Source organism: Pinus tabuliformis, chromosome 8, assembly GCF_031772625.1.
Source record: "Pinus tabuliformis cultivar Carrire ecotype Pingquan chromosome 8, CPIR1, whole genome shotgun sequence".
Taxonomy (NCBI): Eukaryota; Viridiplantae; Streptophyta; class Pinopsida; order Pinales; family Pinaceae; genus Pinus; species Pinus tabuliformis.
The window spans coordinates 552,570,542-552,588,201 of record NC_142294.1 but is presented as its reverse complement, the minus strand read 5'-3'; the positions used below and the strand labels follow the sequence as shown (position 1 = coordinate 552,588,201).

The window sequence follows — 17,660 nt, the reverse complement described above, 5'->3', positions numbered from 1 at the left end:
ATTCCTTTATCCTTCGGAGTAGATATCGAAACCAAATTCTTCTTCAATCCCGACATATATAATACATCATGAAGCAAGACAGATTTCCCAGAGTTCAAATGAAATTTGACAGACCCAAAGCCCTTTACGGGATGAGTGGTATTGTCACCAAGAATAATGTTCAGATTGGTTTCCCTCTCTACCAAATTAGAGAGAACCACCTTATATCCAGAAAAATGGTGAGAGGCTCCACTATCAACCAGCCAACTGTGCCAAGAATCCGGAGGAGATGAACTTGATAAAGTAGAAATAAGAATATATTCAGATTGATTAGTAGCATTGCCTTCATACCTAGAGTTCTTTGACCTCTTTGGAGGATGAAAGCTATCTTCACGATCATCGGGGGAGACTCTTCTTTCATTCCTTCTTCTATTGCCTCTTCCTTCATATGACCTATTGTTGTTGAAGCCACGGTTATTGTTGTAGGACCTTGAAGAATTTCCTTTTGGAGCATCTCTCTTTTCGGGACAATCTTGAGCATAATGACCCTTTTGATGACAATTGTAGCATTCAACATCTCTATTTCGTCTTCTCGAGTCCTTGGAATCTTGATTGGGTTGAGGAGGTCTTCTTGATTTGAATGGCTTTCCCTTTCCTTTCTTTACGTTCTTCTTCTTCCATTGACCCGTGAAAGCAGTGGGGTCTCCTTCATTTGGCCTTTGAATTTTTCCTCTAGATATCATTAATCTTTCCTCTTGATTGCATAGAGCAAGTAGCTCATCAAAAGAAGGGATCTTTTCCTTGTTTCTGATAGAAGTAATGAACATATCCCATGATGAAGGAAGGCTATTAAGGGCAATCATCACCAATTCCCTATCAGGTATGATTTCTTGAGCAGTCTCGAGTTTGTCCCTGATCCCAGTGATTCTTGTGAAGAAGGATTGTACAGTTTCTCCCTTATGCAACTTAGACTCCTTGAGTTGATTTTTCAATTCCATTATATGACTCAAATTGTTTACCTCATACATGCCAACAATCTTATTGTACATTTCTTTGGAAGTCTTCAAGGATGAAATATAGACAAGTAAATGATCTCTTAAGGAATCAATAATGATTTTCTTAGCTTTAATCTCACCTTTCTTATACTTGGACTTGATAGCTTGAGAAGCATTTTCTGGTGGTGGTGAGATCTTTCCTTCCACATACTCCAAGACATCATACTCATCTAAGGTGACGTTGATTTTGGTCTTCCATGCTGCAAAGCCAGATGAGTTAGCTAGCTTTTCATTATCCTTGAAATAAGAGGTAGACATTTTTACCAAAAGATTTTCCCCTTTTAATCAGTTACTTAGAAGGTGGATGCTCTTGGTCTATGTCTTTTGGGCTTGTCTTCGCCTCAACTATGATACCATGTTAATTTTCATCACTTTGTTCTATGCTGCAACTATCACTTCAACAATATCCAATAGCATCCAATTTAACAATTTCACTTCTTCAAATTATCCAATGACAGTAGAGCAATAGTAGATAGAACAATTAAACAAATGCACAATGAAAAACAACCAAGAGACAAGAGACGCCAAAATTTGGTCAATGACCAGGGCAAAACCCACTATGGGGAAAACCCTTGCAAATCTTCTTCTTATTAGATTGTCTTCAAATGTTCAACAGAGAGAGAGTACATCATCCAATATCAATTTCAATATCCAATATCCGTTCAACTATCCAAATCAGCGATCCAAATCAGAGACAAAAGAGAGAGAGTCAACAAGAGTCGACTCAAGTGTAAATCTGTCCTAGTCAACAACAGTGAACAACAACAGTATGTGCCTCAACTAGTCAACTTTCCATGGTCAAAACAACTCTTCAACAGTTTGGTCAAAGGTAGTCAAATGCGGCCTTGAATGAGGGTCAAAGTCAGCCAAAACAATCACTAAATCAACGGTCAAACTCGGTCAAATTCTAAACTTAAAGTCTGTGGTCAACCTCGATCAATGTGCCTAGAATTCCTCAGTTCTTGTGCCAATCAATGCGGCCTTCCAAAACCAAAATTTTTATCCAAAAATCGCAGTCAAACTATTGGTCAAAGTGCATAGTCAATGCTTGTCAAACCTACAACAAAAGTATGAAATTTTCGTCCCTGTAATTTGTGCTGAAATTCGTCCTTCTTGCCACATGTGTGAGAGAAAAGATATGCCCAGTGAGCTGTACGAACCAATTAGAGGAGAGAAGATTGTGTGTGTTGAGATGATGCCAAATGAGGATGAAGGTCTCTTGTATTTATATGAATCGATGAGGGTGAATAGACATGTCGTTTGGGTTTCATGAGTCTACATGATGTTGAAGTTGACCTTGACAATTTGCATGTGCGGGCTTTAATTCAAACACACTTCTCCTTCTGCGATTTGAGTGATCTTTAGGCCGAGTTTGTTGTTGTTTACATGTTTTGTTTTTGTTGAATTTGAGCATGGCAATGTTTTGTGTTGTGCTCATTTTTCTTTGTTTTTCATTTCTTTCTCATTTTTTTAGTTTGTGTTTGGTTTTGTCCTTTAGGTGTGCAAAAGGAAAGGAAAGGAAGGCAACAAGGAGAGAAAATGAAAGGGATGAGATGGAAGTAATCATTCATAAATGAAGGTGAATCACCTTAATTATAAGCAATGCACTTCACTCAAAATTATCTTCTTCTAATTCGTGACTTTGTGACTTCATTTGCTTGCTATTTAATTTATTATATGTTTTGTATGTGGCCTCATACTCATCTATATTGATCTACTTTGTGTACTAAGTGACTATAGTTGTATAGTCTATGAATGTCAAGTGGTGAATATGACAGACATTCTACAAACGTAGCACAGATGAATATGCCCTAGACATTCTACAAACGCAACACAGATGGTCGGTGAGCCATATTTTTTTCCTACATAATAATATTGTGCTTTAATCCACTGAAATATTTGTTGTTTGCGCAACAATTTATCAGTTTGTAATGCTTTCAGGGTAGTATGATCTTGTTAATGGGTCAATGGCAAGTAAGTATGTGTATGATTAATTTATTGCTTTGTATATTTGTTATTTAATTTCTCTCGTGGTTTATTCATGATCTGATATACAATATTACTTTGTGCAGTGGGTGACTATAGTTGTGTTTTGGATGATAAATTGGTGAGTCATGTGGTTTTATAGCATAATAGCATTATTATTCTTTGTTTGCATGAGTATTTGTCCTTCTAGCATGGTTCTAGGGTAGTACTACTCAATGAGTGGTTTGACATATACATCAAATTGTATCTTTAAATGTGTGTTTTTTTGCTCCACATCGCACACACACCCCCACACAACGTGCCCTGTTGACCCTTCAACTAATCAACCATCCTGATAAGATACAATAGTGTCAACACTATTGCATTGTGGATCGTAGGATTTTGGGTGTTCAATATGTTTATATATGCCTAGATTCTATTATTCCTAGTAGAAGTACCTCTAGTTTAGAATTTTTTTGTTTGTTTTTCTTTTGGTTATATAGCATGGAATATAAATCGACTGAGACTAAGTTGCATAACAAGTTCATGCTTTTAAACTCTATGGTTTAACTTTGATTAGAAATCTGATATTTTATTGTGTATCTATTGTAGATGGCTTGTTCCAGAGAGCATATAGATGGCTTGTTCGAGAGAGCATGAATATGTGAAATACAAAATGGACTCTTCCCTTTTATATAATAATTTCAAAGAAATGTATGTTTCTTTTTATGATTAATTTTGATTAGAAATCTAATATTTTATTGTGTATCTATTGTAGATGGCTTGTTCGAGAGAGCATGAAGGAGAGCATATAGATGGCTTATTCGAGAGAGCATGAATATGTGAAATACAAAGTGGACTCTTCCCTTTAATATAATAATTTCAAAGAAATGTGTGTTTCTTTTTATGATTAATTTTTATTAGAAATCTAATATTTTATTGTGTATCTATTGTAGATGGCTTGTTCCAGAGAGCATGTTGATGGCTTGTTCGAGAGAGCATGAAGGAGAGCACATTGCAGGAGAGATGATGAACAGAGGGGATGTTTGCAATTTTTTCTTTATTTTTGTCTACATGTTTTGTTTTGTTGAGTTCGAGCATGGCCATGCTTTCTGTTGTATTCTTTTTCTTTTTTTTTTAATTTTTCGCTCGTATTTTGTAGTTTGGTCTTGGTTTTGTTTGTTGGGTGTGTTGTACTATTTTTTCGTTGTTTTGTTTTTTTTTCATGTTTTTTTGTAGTTTGGTCTTGGTTTGCTTTGTTGGGTGTGGAAGAGGAAATGAAGGAAACATGCCCTAGAGAAGAGGATGTGGAAGGTATGTGACTCCATTTGCTTTCTATTCAATTTATTATATGTTTTATATGTGGTCTCATATTTATGGCTTTAGGGTAGTATGATCCCTTAATGGGTCAAGGGAAAGCAGGTATGTGTATGATAAATTTATCGCCTTGTATATTTGTTATTCAATTTCTCTTGTGGTTTATACGTGATCTTATATATAATATTACTTTGTTTAGCGAGTGACAATAGTTGTAGTCTGGGATGGTCGAGTGGAGAAGATACCTCAGGCAATACAAATGCAACATAAAGAATGGGTGAGTCATGTGGTTTTTCAGCAAAGTATGATTATTATTATTTGTTTGCATAACTATTTCTCCTTCTAGTATAGTTCTTGGGCAGTACTACTCAATTAGTTGTTTGACATATACATCAAATGGTATCTTTAAATTTGTATGTTTTCTTGCTCCACATCACACACACACTCCCACACAATGTGTGCCCTATAGAGGAGGTGGATAAAGTTGAGCATGTTATGTTTTCTTGCTCCACATCTCACACACACTCCCACACTCCCACATAATACTCAATTAGTTGTTTGACATATACATCAAATGGTATCTATAAATTTGTATGTTTTCTTGCTCCACATCACACACTCCCACACACTGTGTGCCCTATAGAGGAGGTGGGTAAAGTTGAACATGTTATGTTTTCTCGTTGCACATCATACACACACTCCCACACAATGTGTGCCCTATAGAGGAGGTGGGTAAAGTTGAACATGTTATGTTTTCTCGCTGCACATCACACACACACTCCCACACAACCCGCCCTATAGAGGAGGTGGGTAAAGTTGAGCAAGCAAACATGCCGACCCTTTAACCAATCAACTGTTGTGCTAACATACAACACTATCACCTTGTGGACTCTAGGATTTTCAGTGTTCAATATGTTTAGATATGCTTAGATTCATTTTCTAAAAGAAAATACCTCTTATGAAAACAATATACTTCTTATGAAAGCAATGCTTTTATTATTCCTAGGAGAAGTACAACGAGTTTAGAAAATTTATATTTTTTTGAGATATAGCATGGAATATAAATGGACTCAAACTAAGTTTCGTAACAAGTTCATGCTTTCAAAGTTTCAAACTCTCTAGTTTAACTTTTATTAGAAATCTAATATTTTATTGTGTATCTATTGGAGATGGGATGAATTTATATTTTTTTGAGATATAGCATGGAATATAAATGGACTCAAACTAAGTTTCATAACAAGTTCATGCCTTCAAACTCTCTAGTGTGAAAATTTTGTCACTGCAACGACTGATTTATTTTGCCTACTTATTTCTCGATAAGTTATTTATGAAAATCCTTCAGTAAACATTAAAATAAATGTTGCTGCAAATATGACATCATAATACAGAAACAAACACGTGCACAAAATTTAACACATCGACACAAATATTTTGGACAATCAGTCCCCGGAAAAACCCAATGTGGGAAAACCGGTGTAGTAAGGGAGGATTTTATTATTCAGCAATTCTTCAGTACAACTGGGTGCCAAACTGGCTTACCCAACAAAGAGAAAATTCTTCAGCACTTCCCCCAGTCTCAGCGTCAGCTTGGCTGACCTCTGCGTAGCTCCCAGACCCTCTGCGTTAGCATTGGGCCTCTTTGCGTCACCCACGCAGGCCCTCCAGTGACTGCACAGTCTGCAGCCTCTGTGTCTGCTTGAGAGGCTCTGTGTCTACCTCTCCAAGCTTTGCGCTGTTCCTGACTCTATTCCGTACTTGCTGCCTCCCGCTGCTCTCCAGACCACTAGTTCGAATTTCTCAGCTAACCCTGCTCCAGAAATCGAACTGACTGGTCTCCCTCAGTGTGTTCTCTAACTGACCTTCAAGCCTCTTCTTATACTTTTCTTGTTGGTCCTTCAATGACCGAGATTAAATCTCTAATCAACAACTAAGATTAGATTTGGCTTGATCCATGACTTTTGGAACCTTCTAACCCGGTTTTATATTAATACCCATCAATATTTTATTTTTCCTAAGTTTAGACTTAGGAACTCCATTAAAATATTAATTATTTTAATATCTCCCAAACCGTTAGAATCTGCCCAAACCATTTTTGGGTCTTGGAGATCTCATGTGCTTTAGCCTCTCCACCATTTTTCATGGCTAGAGCACATCCGATGCTACCCCAAATCAACACTCCCTATTAGCGAGGACTCTGCTCTAGTAATACTCCACACTAAGCATAACCCTGATTATTTGGCACCAGTCCCTGTGCTGATGCTAGGTCTCCCTGCCCAACATCCTCTGTACTGCTGCATCCTGTACCGCTGCCCATGGCTCTATCACTGCCATTGCTACATCTGTACTGCAGCTCCCTTTGCATTTGCGCTGTTGCTGGTCCATCTTCCCAACACTGCATCTGCACTACAACTCCCTCTACATCCGTGCTGCTGCTGGTCCTTCTTCCCAACATTGCATCTGCAAAACTCATCATGTTGCATCGTGCTACTGCTGACTGCTACTGCACTGCAACATCATACCCATTTCTGCTACTGAAATGGATTCTTTATCATCCCCATCTTCTCCCTGAAATAATCAAACTTGGTTTTTCCAAGGGCCTTGGTAAGGATGTCTGCCACCTGTTCTCCTGGAAGAGTAGCTCAACTGTACATCTCCTCGTTGGACACAATCTCTAACAAAGTGACACCGGATATCAATATGCTTTGATCGATCGTGAAACACTGGATTTTCAGAGAGCTTGATGCAACTCTGATTATCACACATGATCCTGGTCACCTCCATATTTCTTTTGAATAGGTTCACCAACTGTTTTCTAAGCCATATGGCCTCTCACGAAGCTATTCTTGCGACCATATATTCTGCCTCAGCTGAGCTCAGAGCCACAGATTTTTGTTTCCTACTGCACCAGGAGGTCATTCCTGATCCAATGTTGAAACAATACCCAGAGGTACTTTTCCGATCCACTGAACTTCCTGCCCAATCTGCATTAGTAAACCCACTCAATCTGATATCCTTACCCCTGGTGTACAAGAGTCCATAATCGATTGTTCCCTATAAATACCTGAGAACATGTTTGGCTGCGGCCCAATGTGCCCTCTTTGGCTCCACCATGAACTGACTGAGGGTATTGACAGCGTAGCAAATGTCTGGTCTGGTATTGACCATGTTGTCGCACAGATTGTCACGACAACGTTCAGACCAGGGGCTGTCACCCTGATCCCCGATCTCTCCATTTAAGCCTGTCTCCCACGGCTAAGGGGGGTAGACCCTATAGGAAAAGGATGACCAACTGTGAATCAGTTGGTTTGGGAGACATGAAAGGAAACCAGTACTAAATTGATTTTATTGAGTTAACAGACTAGTGCCGTGTGGAGTTAATGTTTAAACGATTAATTATCAGATGATGTAGAAATATAAACCATGTAGAGTAATCATTTATCATCAAATAACTCAAACAAAGATTAATTTTTATTAAATGCGAGAAAATGCTTAAATGATACTCCAGCAATTCAAAACTTCGAAAGATAAAGTTCGATACACAACCACGTAATTTTAAATGCTAACCAGATATCACATTCATAATCATTCAAGCATGCTAAACCACATAAAAATGTTAAACATTAATTCCACATCAAAATTTTAATCTCAGCAGAAAAGATAAAATGTGGTAAATCCCTGAGCCAAGACTGAATCTGAAAAAAAAAATTTCCAAAATATTTTTATATTTTTCAGACAAAAATTTAAAACAAAAATTAAAACTAGATGAAACTTAAAAATCTAAATCTACACTTTAAAAGAAAAGAAACTCCTTTTATGATTTTAAAATTAATTTTTTTTTCTTTTTTTTATAAAGCTTCAAACTTAAAACTAAAAAAAATGAAAATAAAATTTAACCGAATCTAAGACTAAATGAAATAAACTCAAAACTTAAATAAAGTTCTAAAAAAATTATTATTATTATTATTATTTTTTAAATAAAATAAAACAAAACTTTAAATAAAATCTAATCTAAAGACTAAACTATAAAAATAAATGAAAGCTTTAAATCTATTTAAGAAATAATACTAATTCAAAACTCTAATGAAATTCTAAAATAAAACAAAACCATAAAATAAAATCGATTATCGACTTTTCCTTTCTGAACTTTATCAAATCCTAGAACGTGAAAATTTAAATTGAAATCTAAGTAAGCAAAAAACGTGACTTAAACTAAAGCGGCAAGAGAATTAACGCTAAACTTCTGAACCCAAAACTTACGACTCATAAAAAATTCGAACTGGTTATGCGGCTGCAGGCTTGTGCACAGGAAAACAGCGCCGACGGATTGAACCACGCACGGGAGGAAGAAAGCTCCACAGCTGGCTCAGCAGGAACGAGGGAAAGAGCGACAACGTTTGGGAATATTGCGTGTAGCAGCGTTGCTGAGATGACCGCAGAGAAAAAATGTATGCGTGAGGGCCACGGTGAATGAGGACGCAGCAGCGAGGGTCTGAAAACTTTAACCAGCTCTTCAAAAAAAAGCCTGAATCGTTACCCACGTAAAGCCTCAATGGTTTCTGCGTTAATCCAGTGTAGGCCCACGGATTTTGACGGCGGAAGGAAAGAAGAAATTCAAATGTTTGCAGATGGGATGAGCACATGATTTTCTCAGCATGCAGGTTTAGTAGATTCAATGAGGAAGCTGGACAGACGCAGGAAGAACGTGAGTTTTGAGGAATGAACATGTAGGCCCGATGATGGAGAGAGGAGCCGATGTAAGGCAGCCTAAATGGAGACGCAGAGGTATAAGGAGGGCTATATATGAACAGAAAGGAGGCTGAGGCGGAAAATGGAAGGAGGCCGTGTAAACAAGAGAGTTGCGTGTGCAGGGTAGCAGCAAAAACTACGATCCCTTAAAAAAAAATTCGAAATTTTTCTGTAGCAGTAAAACCCCAGGCAGCAATGAAAAATGAAAACGCAGTTTGCAAACCTGCAGTCCAGAAGCCTGATCAGAAATTTAAATCTTTCTTGCTCCAAACTGCCTGATGAAACCCTGAAAATCTCTTAAAGCCTGTACCTGCAACCTGCAATGACAAAACCGAAAACCCAAAAATAATGTGCAAGAAACGGAACTGAAAACCCTAAACCTAGCTAAAAATTTACAGTATTTACAGATCTAAGGCTCTTTAGCAGCCAGATTTGTCAATAATCCACAGTTACATTTTCAGAATTTCAAACTTAATGTGAGGTGCTTCAGAAAACCCTGCACGCATTCATAAAAAATTTCAAATGATAAGCCCGGGATCAAGCACGGGCTAGGCTCTTTCAGAAAACACAATCCGGGAGTTGGCTGGTTTAGCCTAGAACTTCCCCTAACGCCCGGTAATCTGAAAAAAAGGATTTCCTACACAGCTTAAAATCAACCATTAACATAGAGGGAGAAAACAATAGTAAAACTCAGATCAAATGGAGATACCTGGCACTATTTTTCAGAATCTAAACTATCATTCAAACCCCAAAGATCAGACAAGATACCTGTGCCTAGATCAATCTTCATTAAGCTATCCTCAATGGCTGAAAATAAAATATGCAGAAAAATAAAACAATCTTACAACATTTTCAGAAGAGTAACACCAGCAGGATTTTTAACCCCAAAGTCTTCTTTATTGCACAAAAAAAATGACTACAAGAGAGCTTTCTTTAGCACAAGACTCACAGATCGAATCTGATCTCAAATGACCCCTAGCACCCTATTTAAAGGAAAAATCCCCAACAGCTAGTTTGAGTGATCCATGTCAAACTTATCTCGACCGTCGATGAGGATCAAGATATCTCTTAATCTCATCCGTCGAATTTTTAATGCATTAAAAAATTGAAATTCTGCATTTATTTACTCAAAATATTATTATTTTATTATTTTTAAGTTTTTATTTTTTATTTTTTTTATTATTATTATTTTTATTTTATTATTATTATTTTTTTTATCTTTCAATTTTTTTTTTTTAAATGGATCCTCGAACTTAGCCTTTGAAAAAAATTCCTTAGGACCTAGGACTTAGGACTTATGAGGAGATTTAAAACACTTCCTAACCCTCAAGACACTTTACATCATGACTTTAACAATTTTACATCTCAAAGAGGAAAACCCATTTGACATAGACCCTCATAGACCACCCAGTTCTACGACCAACAATAATCTAGCATATCAACACACTAGGATTCCTCTAAGATTCTAATGACAAAATTCATTCCGGCTTTGGGGTTAGGCTGAAGGAAAACTCTGCCGATCATGGATCGGTGAGACAAAAAACCTTCCGGAACGTAGATTATCACTAGAAAATTAGGTCCACCTAGGCAATTTACATACATGACTCATATATGCTAAGATTATTTACAATTTACACATGCAGACTGGGTTTACAACATAATATGATCAAGTCGACAATGACTGTCGAATGGCGCGGATGCGTCGATCAAGCGCTACCCCTTTTTTGCGAAGAAAAGGGGGTGTACTGCTATGGGTAGTTGACCGGTAGTGGTCAACATCTGGCTCTACTTGGGGACACATTGCTGCACTGTAGGAATGTGAGAATCCAGAATCTGCATCCACGCAACACACAATAAAAAATAAGTAGCGTCCATCCAAAAATCATCATATAACATTAAGCACAGGAAAGATAAAAGCTCTTCATTTATTAACTATCTAGTAACATGAAAAGTAAATCTAATCCTAAAATAGAAATGAAATGCTGAAATGACAAGGAGTAAGGATAGAAATACAATACAAAGGATGCCCCATGGCATCAGATATCATCTTTGAAGAACAACTTGAGCATTTGGCCATTCGTTGGTAGATCAAGTGGTTCACCATCCAATCTGCTCAAGTGGAATGAGTTTGATCTAGCTATGTCTCGAATGATGTACGATCTTAGCCACAAACTGCCAAACTTCTTATGTTTTCCTGGTTTCTCATTCTTGCGATCCCAAAGAAGTACCATATCTCCCACCTGCAAAGATCTAGATCGAGAGAATTTATCAAAGCTTTTCTTAATGTTAGATTGATTTTTACATATAGCATCAAAAGCTGTCCTACGAGCTTCATCTAACTCTACAATCTGATCTATTCTATTCTGAACAACATCTTTATTAGTAGAAAAATTCTGTAGGAGCTGATAAGCTGGCAATTTTAGGTGCACAGGTAAAGTCACATCCAAGCCATAAACTAATTCAAAGGGAGATTTACCAGTAGCTTTCTTCTTAGTGATTCTATCTGCCCATAAAGCATACTTGATTTTGCTATCCCATGATCTCTTATTATCTCCTACTATCTTCTTGATAATGGTTATGAGATTCTTGTTACTTGATTCAGCCAGACCATTACCTTGAGGATATTAATTTGACGAATGAGATAAGACAATGCCATATTTGAAACAAAAAGATGAAAACTCTGAAGAACTAAAAGCTTTAGCATTGTCAGTAGTAATTTTAGCAGGGACACCAAATCTAGTAATGATATTATTTTCAATGAAATCCATAATAACCTTTTCAGTGGCATTCTTAGCAGGAATGGCTTCAACCCATTTAGTGAAATAATCCGTAGCAGTCAAAATCCAAGAGTAGCCATTGCTAGAATTTTCATGGAACTTCCCTATGATGTCTAGACCCCAATGCTGAAAAGGTGCCTCTACAATGACAGGTTGTAGGGGCAGGGCAGCAAGCTTCTGTTTCCCAGTGAATAGTTGACAAGCTTGACAAGCTCTAACAAACTTGTGCACATCAGGAAAAATTGAAGGCCAATAATAGCCAACTCTCAGGATTTTGTGGGTGGTAGTTTTAGCAGCATAATGACCACCACAAAATCCTGAATGAAACTTAGAGATTAATTTCTTGGACTCAACGTCATCAACACACCTAAGCACTATGCCCCCAGGATTTCTGCACCCAAGGCCATCCTTCATAAGGCAATACTTAGTGGCTTTTAGTCTAAGAGCCCTTCTCTTATGAGCGACTAAATGGTTAGGACATGCAAGATTCATCAAGTAATAAATTATGTCCTTGTACCACTCATGCTCTCCTAATCTTTGCAACTCCGACGAAGATAGATCGCTAAGACAAAACAAACCAAGAGTCTTTTTGTTACCTTCAATCAACATTTGAGCCAAACCTTGGCCTTTGACTAGCTTGGTGGGTCTGATCTCTAAATCATATTCTTGTATTTTAGTAACCCACCTAGCACGAGTCCCTAAGCAATCGGTTTGAGTTAATATATCTTTAACAGCAGAATGTGGGACGAAAGCAATGATTTTAGAATAACCCACATAAGTTTTGAAGTGCTTAAGAGACTTGACCAAGGCATAAGCCTGCTTTTCCATTGTATTGTACTTCAATTCGGAATTTTGAAGTGCCTTACTCATGAAAGCAATAGGCTGCTCGTGAACATCTTTATTATTTTGTAGCAAGACACCAGCACTGGTATCTTCGGAAGCGAAAGAAAAAATCATGAAATCCTTGGAATAATCGGGACTAGCTAAGACAGGAGCTCTTGCAATAGCACATTTCATTTCTTGGAAATCCTTTTTGCTGTCTTCTTGCCAAACAAATTTTGCATCTTTCTTTAGAAGACTTTGAATAGGCTTAGCTATTTCTGCATAATTTGGAATAAACCTTCTAATAAAAGCTATCTTTCCAACGAAAGACTGAAGGGATTCAAGATTATGAGGGAGAGGAATCTTTTGGATTGCTTCAATTCTTTCAGGATCAATCTTGATTCCTTCCTTAGAAATGATATCGCCAAGTAATTTCCCCTCTGTTACTCCAAAAACAGACTTAGCTGGATTCAAAGAAATTCCGTATTCTCTACATCTATCGAAAACCTGCCTAAGATGATTTACATGACTGATACCATCTTTAGAGAAAACAGTAAGATCATCTTGGTAAATTTCAATAAATTTCCCGATCAACCCTTTGAAAGCATAATCCATAGCCCTTTGGAATGTAGCCCCAACGTTTTTTAACCCAAACGACATTCTTATGTATTCAAAGGTTCCCCATGGTGTGGTGAATGTGGTTTTATGACGATCTTCCTTTTTGACCCATACCTGATTGTACTCAGAAAACCATCTAGCAACGACATCATTCCAGAACCGGTTACTCTTTGCAACAAAGTCTCCATGTTTGGCAAAGGGTAATTATCTTTCTTGCATGCTAGATTAAGGTTTCGAAAATCGACACAAAGCCTTATCGTACCATTCTTTTTCCCAACAATCACCAGATTTGAACACCATGTTGAATGCCTTGTTTGAGCGATAATTCTTGCTGCAAGCATTTTCGCAAGTTCTTTCTGAACTAACGGGGCTAATTTAGGATTAATTTGCCTAAGTTTCTGGCGAAAGGGTTTAGCATTTTCATCTTTTAAGGGGATAGTATGTTCCATGACATCTTCCCTAGAGCCCTTTAATTCATCATAAGAAAAAGCTAAAACATCTTGATATTCGCAAAGTAAATCAGTTAACTTTTTTCTTTCCTCCACACTAGTACCTCTACCAATTTTAACAATCTTTGGGTTTTCAAAAGTACCAATGTTTATCTCGAGATATTCGCCTGGGTCCATCTTATTTTCTTCTCTCAACTTCGTGGCATCATGCCAATCAAAATGTTGCTCTAAGGCAACCACATTTCTGGGAGTAGGATTTATGATATGCTCATAATTTAAAGATCCGTCCTCCTGAGAATCTATCCGGAAATCTTCAAACTCATCCAGACTATTAAGAAAACGGATGACCTGTTTTTCATCATTGAAGACCTGCCAATGCTCTGAGTTATCTGGAACAGATGGTCTAAATATTACTTCCATTTTGATCTTATCATTAATTAGCTCATCAGATAACTGGAAAGTAGTAGCCGCGACGACAAGTTCATCTGCCAAACTATTTTTCTTTCTTGGGATAGCTTTGAGGTCAAGAGCATCAAAGTGCTCCATAGTATCCCACACAACATTTCGATAATTCCTTAGTCTTTGATTTTTTCATGTGAATTTATTTTTAAGCTGCATGATAACTAAATCAGAATCCCCCCTAATGCTAAGCAACTTAACCTTCAAAGATTTTGCCAATTCAAACCCCAACAATATAGCCTCATATTCAGTGACATTGTTGGTTGCTTCAAATTCTAATCGATAGGCAAACTTAAAAATGTGATCAAGGGGAGATTTAAGCACTATTCCAGCACCTTTACCATGCCTAGACGATGCACCATCGAAGTACATATACCAAACTTTATCCTTGAGATCCTTAATCTTGTCATTGGGAGGAATTATGAAATTAGACATGATGGCATAGTTCCCAATGTCAGATTGCTCTTTGATTATCTCGTTGTGAGGTCTCTTAGGATTTTCGACATGAAATTTTCTTTCGGGCTCCCTATTTAATCTTACAAAACCATCACCCCTAGGAGAAGGAATCATAGCATATGACCAATTCATTTGAATACTTCCTCCTAGATCAGAGGCCCACTTTCTGGATAACAGCATACCCCAGGCATCAGGCACATCCACAACAAAAATATCCATGACAATCATGATGTCTGGGTAAACTGATAGATGAACTTGCAAATCTTTGATTAAACCATGCACTTCGATTTTCTTAGAATCCATGGCGCATATGTTATAGTAGGGTCTAGAAACTCTTAAGTTAAGCTGTTCCATGACCCTTTTAGTCATTACACAAGATGACGCACCAGAATCCAACATGCAATTATTCAATTTATATCAAATAACTAACAAGGTGATAAAGAAAGGCTAGTGATCTTTGTTATCAGCATCTAAGCTTTGCAAATATATGGGAGCATCATGATAGTCAACTTCCCGAGTCTTCTGTTGAGAAGTATTTACTTGAGGACCTTGAATAGCTTTTAGTAACTTGTCTCTTTGGGAAGGGATTTTAGCAATCTTGGAGACAGGAACCCAGATTTTTGCATTGTTAAACCAACTTCCCAAATCGACATCTAATCTAGGGTTAAAAGTTCGAGGGGGAATTTGATTCCCGCTTTGATCTTTATCCCTTCTCTGATAGGTCAAACCCTTATCTCTAGCAATTTCCAAGATTTGCTCGGGAGAGGGTTTTTCACCATATAACCTAGCCAAAATGTCATATTCATTTTCAAGGTTATTTATACTAAACGCTGATGAAGAATTCATAATGTCATGACTCTTTTCCTTGACCTCTATCCAATCATCCATAGACAAAGGAAACTTGCTACATACTACATTTATTTGATCACCTGTTCCAAACATTCCATTATCTAAAATTCTTCTAACGATGGGACAAGTGGCCTCTTCATGAAGAGCATCGCAAACCCGACAGTAAGGAGGAGCATTATCAACCAAATTAGTTATCGGATTAGGAGGTCTTTGCTCACTAGACTGACCCTTCTTTTGCAAATTGTTATTTCTGTTATTATTATTTCGAGGTTGGAAGTTTTGCGTTTGTGCTCTTTCCATTTGAATCGACCTATTCTGCAAAGTGGTTATCTTTGACAATGGGAGATTTTCTTTTCTTTTAAAAGTGTAGATTTATTTAGATTTTTAAGTTTCATTTAGTTTTAATTTTTGTTTAAAAAAATATAAAAAATATTCTGGAAATTTTTGCCAGATTCAGTATTAGCTCAGGGATTTATCACTTCTTATCTCCTCTGCTGAGGCTAAATTTTTGATGTGGAATTAATGATTTAACATGCTTGAATGATCATGAATGGATATCTGGTTAGGTTTAAAATTACGTGGTTATTTAAAAGCACTTTATCTTTCGAAATTTTTTAATCGCTGGAATATTGTTATTGAGTTTTAATCGCTGGATCACTATTAAGGCATTGTGAATTTACTGGATATCTTGCATTGCTCGGGCTATTTGATGATAAATGTTTGTTTTACATGGTTCATTTAATTATTCAGTCATCAACTCTATAAGGCACTGGTCTATTTACTTAGTAAAATCATTTTAGTGCTTATTTCCTCGTGTCTCCCAACCCAACTGTTTCACAGTTGGTCATTCATTTTCCCATAGGGTCTACCCCCCTTAGCCGCGGGAGACAGGCTTAAACGGAGAGATCGGGGATCAGAGTGACAGCCCCTGGTCTAAGCGTTGTCGTGACAATCTGTGCGACAACAGACCAGATACATCAGGGACCCTATGAGCTGCCTGTATAAGGTGGGATCAACATCTTTGTCTTCTGATGCATCAATCTTCTTCTTGTTGGTTATCATTGGAGTTGCCATGGGTCAACTATCCTCCATCCTGAATCTCTTCAGGATTATTGTAGCATATCTCCCTTGCCCAAGGAAGATATCCCCCTTTTGCTGCCAAACTTCCAACCCTAGGAAATAATGCATTCGTCCCAAATCCTTCATGTCGAACTCTATGGCTAGATTCTTCTTGCAGTCCCCTATGAGCCTGGATGATCTTGTCAGGAAGAGATCATCGACATATAATACCAAGATTAGAGGCTCATTCTCTACAACCAAATAGTAGAGATTTGGATCTGCGTCACTCTTGACAAATCCCATTTTCTGCAAGTAGCCATCGATTCACCCATACCACGCTCTAGGTGTCTAGTTCAGCCCATACAAGGCTTTCTTCAATCTGCATACATGAGACTTCTTCTCATGTGTCTCAAAGCCCTCTGGTTGCTCAATGTATACCTCTTCTTCTATCACACCATTTAGAAATGCCGTTTTGACATCCATCTGATGAATCTCCCACCCCATCTGTGCTGCAAGAGATATCACGGTTCTAATAGATGTATACTTGGCTATCGGGTGAAGGTCTTTTCGTAGTCAATTCCTTCCTTCTGAGCATACCCCTTATCCACAAACCTAGCTTTGTATTTCTCAACACTATTGTCTGCAGCGTATTTAATCTTGTAGATCCATCTCGAACCTACCACTGATCTGTCTTGAGGCCTTGGCACTACCTCCCAGACATCGTTCACCATTATGGAGTTGTACTCCTCTACCATCGCATCCCGCTAAACCTGATGTTGAGCTGCCTCCTGAAAACTGGCAGGCTCCCCATCCTGAGCTACTAATGCTTGATATCTATCTCGTTGTTTTCGCTCCCTCTTATTGTTCCTTGGCGCATCGATGAAGTCCTCTGCATCTCGTAGAATCTGACGAAGTTCCCTGCTCGTTCTTCCTCTGCCAACAGGTGCTTCTGTTAGCTCCTCCTCATCTTGTGATTCTTCCTGACTCGAGGAAGAATTATTTTCTTCCATTGGTTGAAGAGGTTTGACCAACGGTTCTTCTTTTCACTACTCCTCGGGTGGCATTTCTTGAGATTTTCTGAAAGCCCTGTCTTCCATGAACTTCACATC

At 37.7% G+C, this 17,660-nt stretch overlaps 1 long non-coding RNA gene across 4 annotated transcripts in view; it reads left to right on the top strand.

The window, feature by feature from the left end:
* Window positions 1-4,326: 4,326 nt before the first annotated feature.
* The window catches only part of LOC149236644 (uncharacterized), a 58,379-nt gene continuing 45,045 nt past the window's right edge, over window positions 4,327-17,660 (top strand). For all 4 annotated transcript variants that reach the window (XR_016246238.1, XR_016246237.1, XR_016246235.1 and 1 more), the window contains exon 1: window positions 4,327-4,593. This is a non-coding gene — a long non-coding RNA (uncharacterized LOC149236644). The remainder of the gene's footprint in view (window positions 4,594-17,660) is intronic.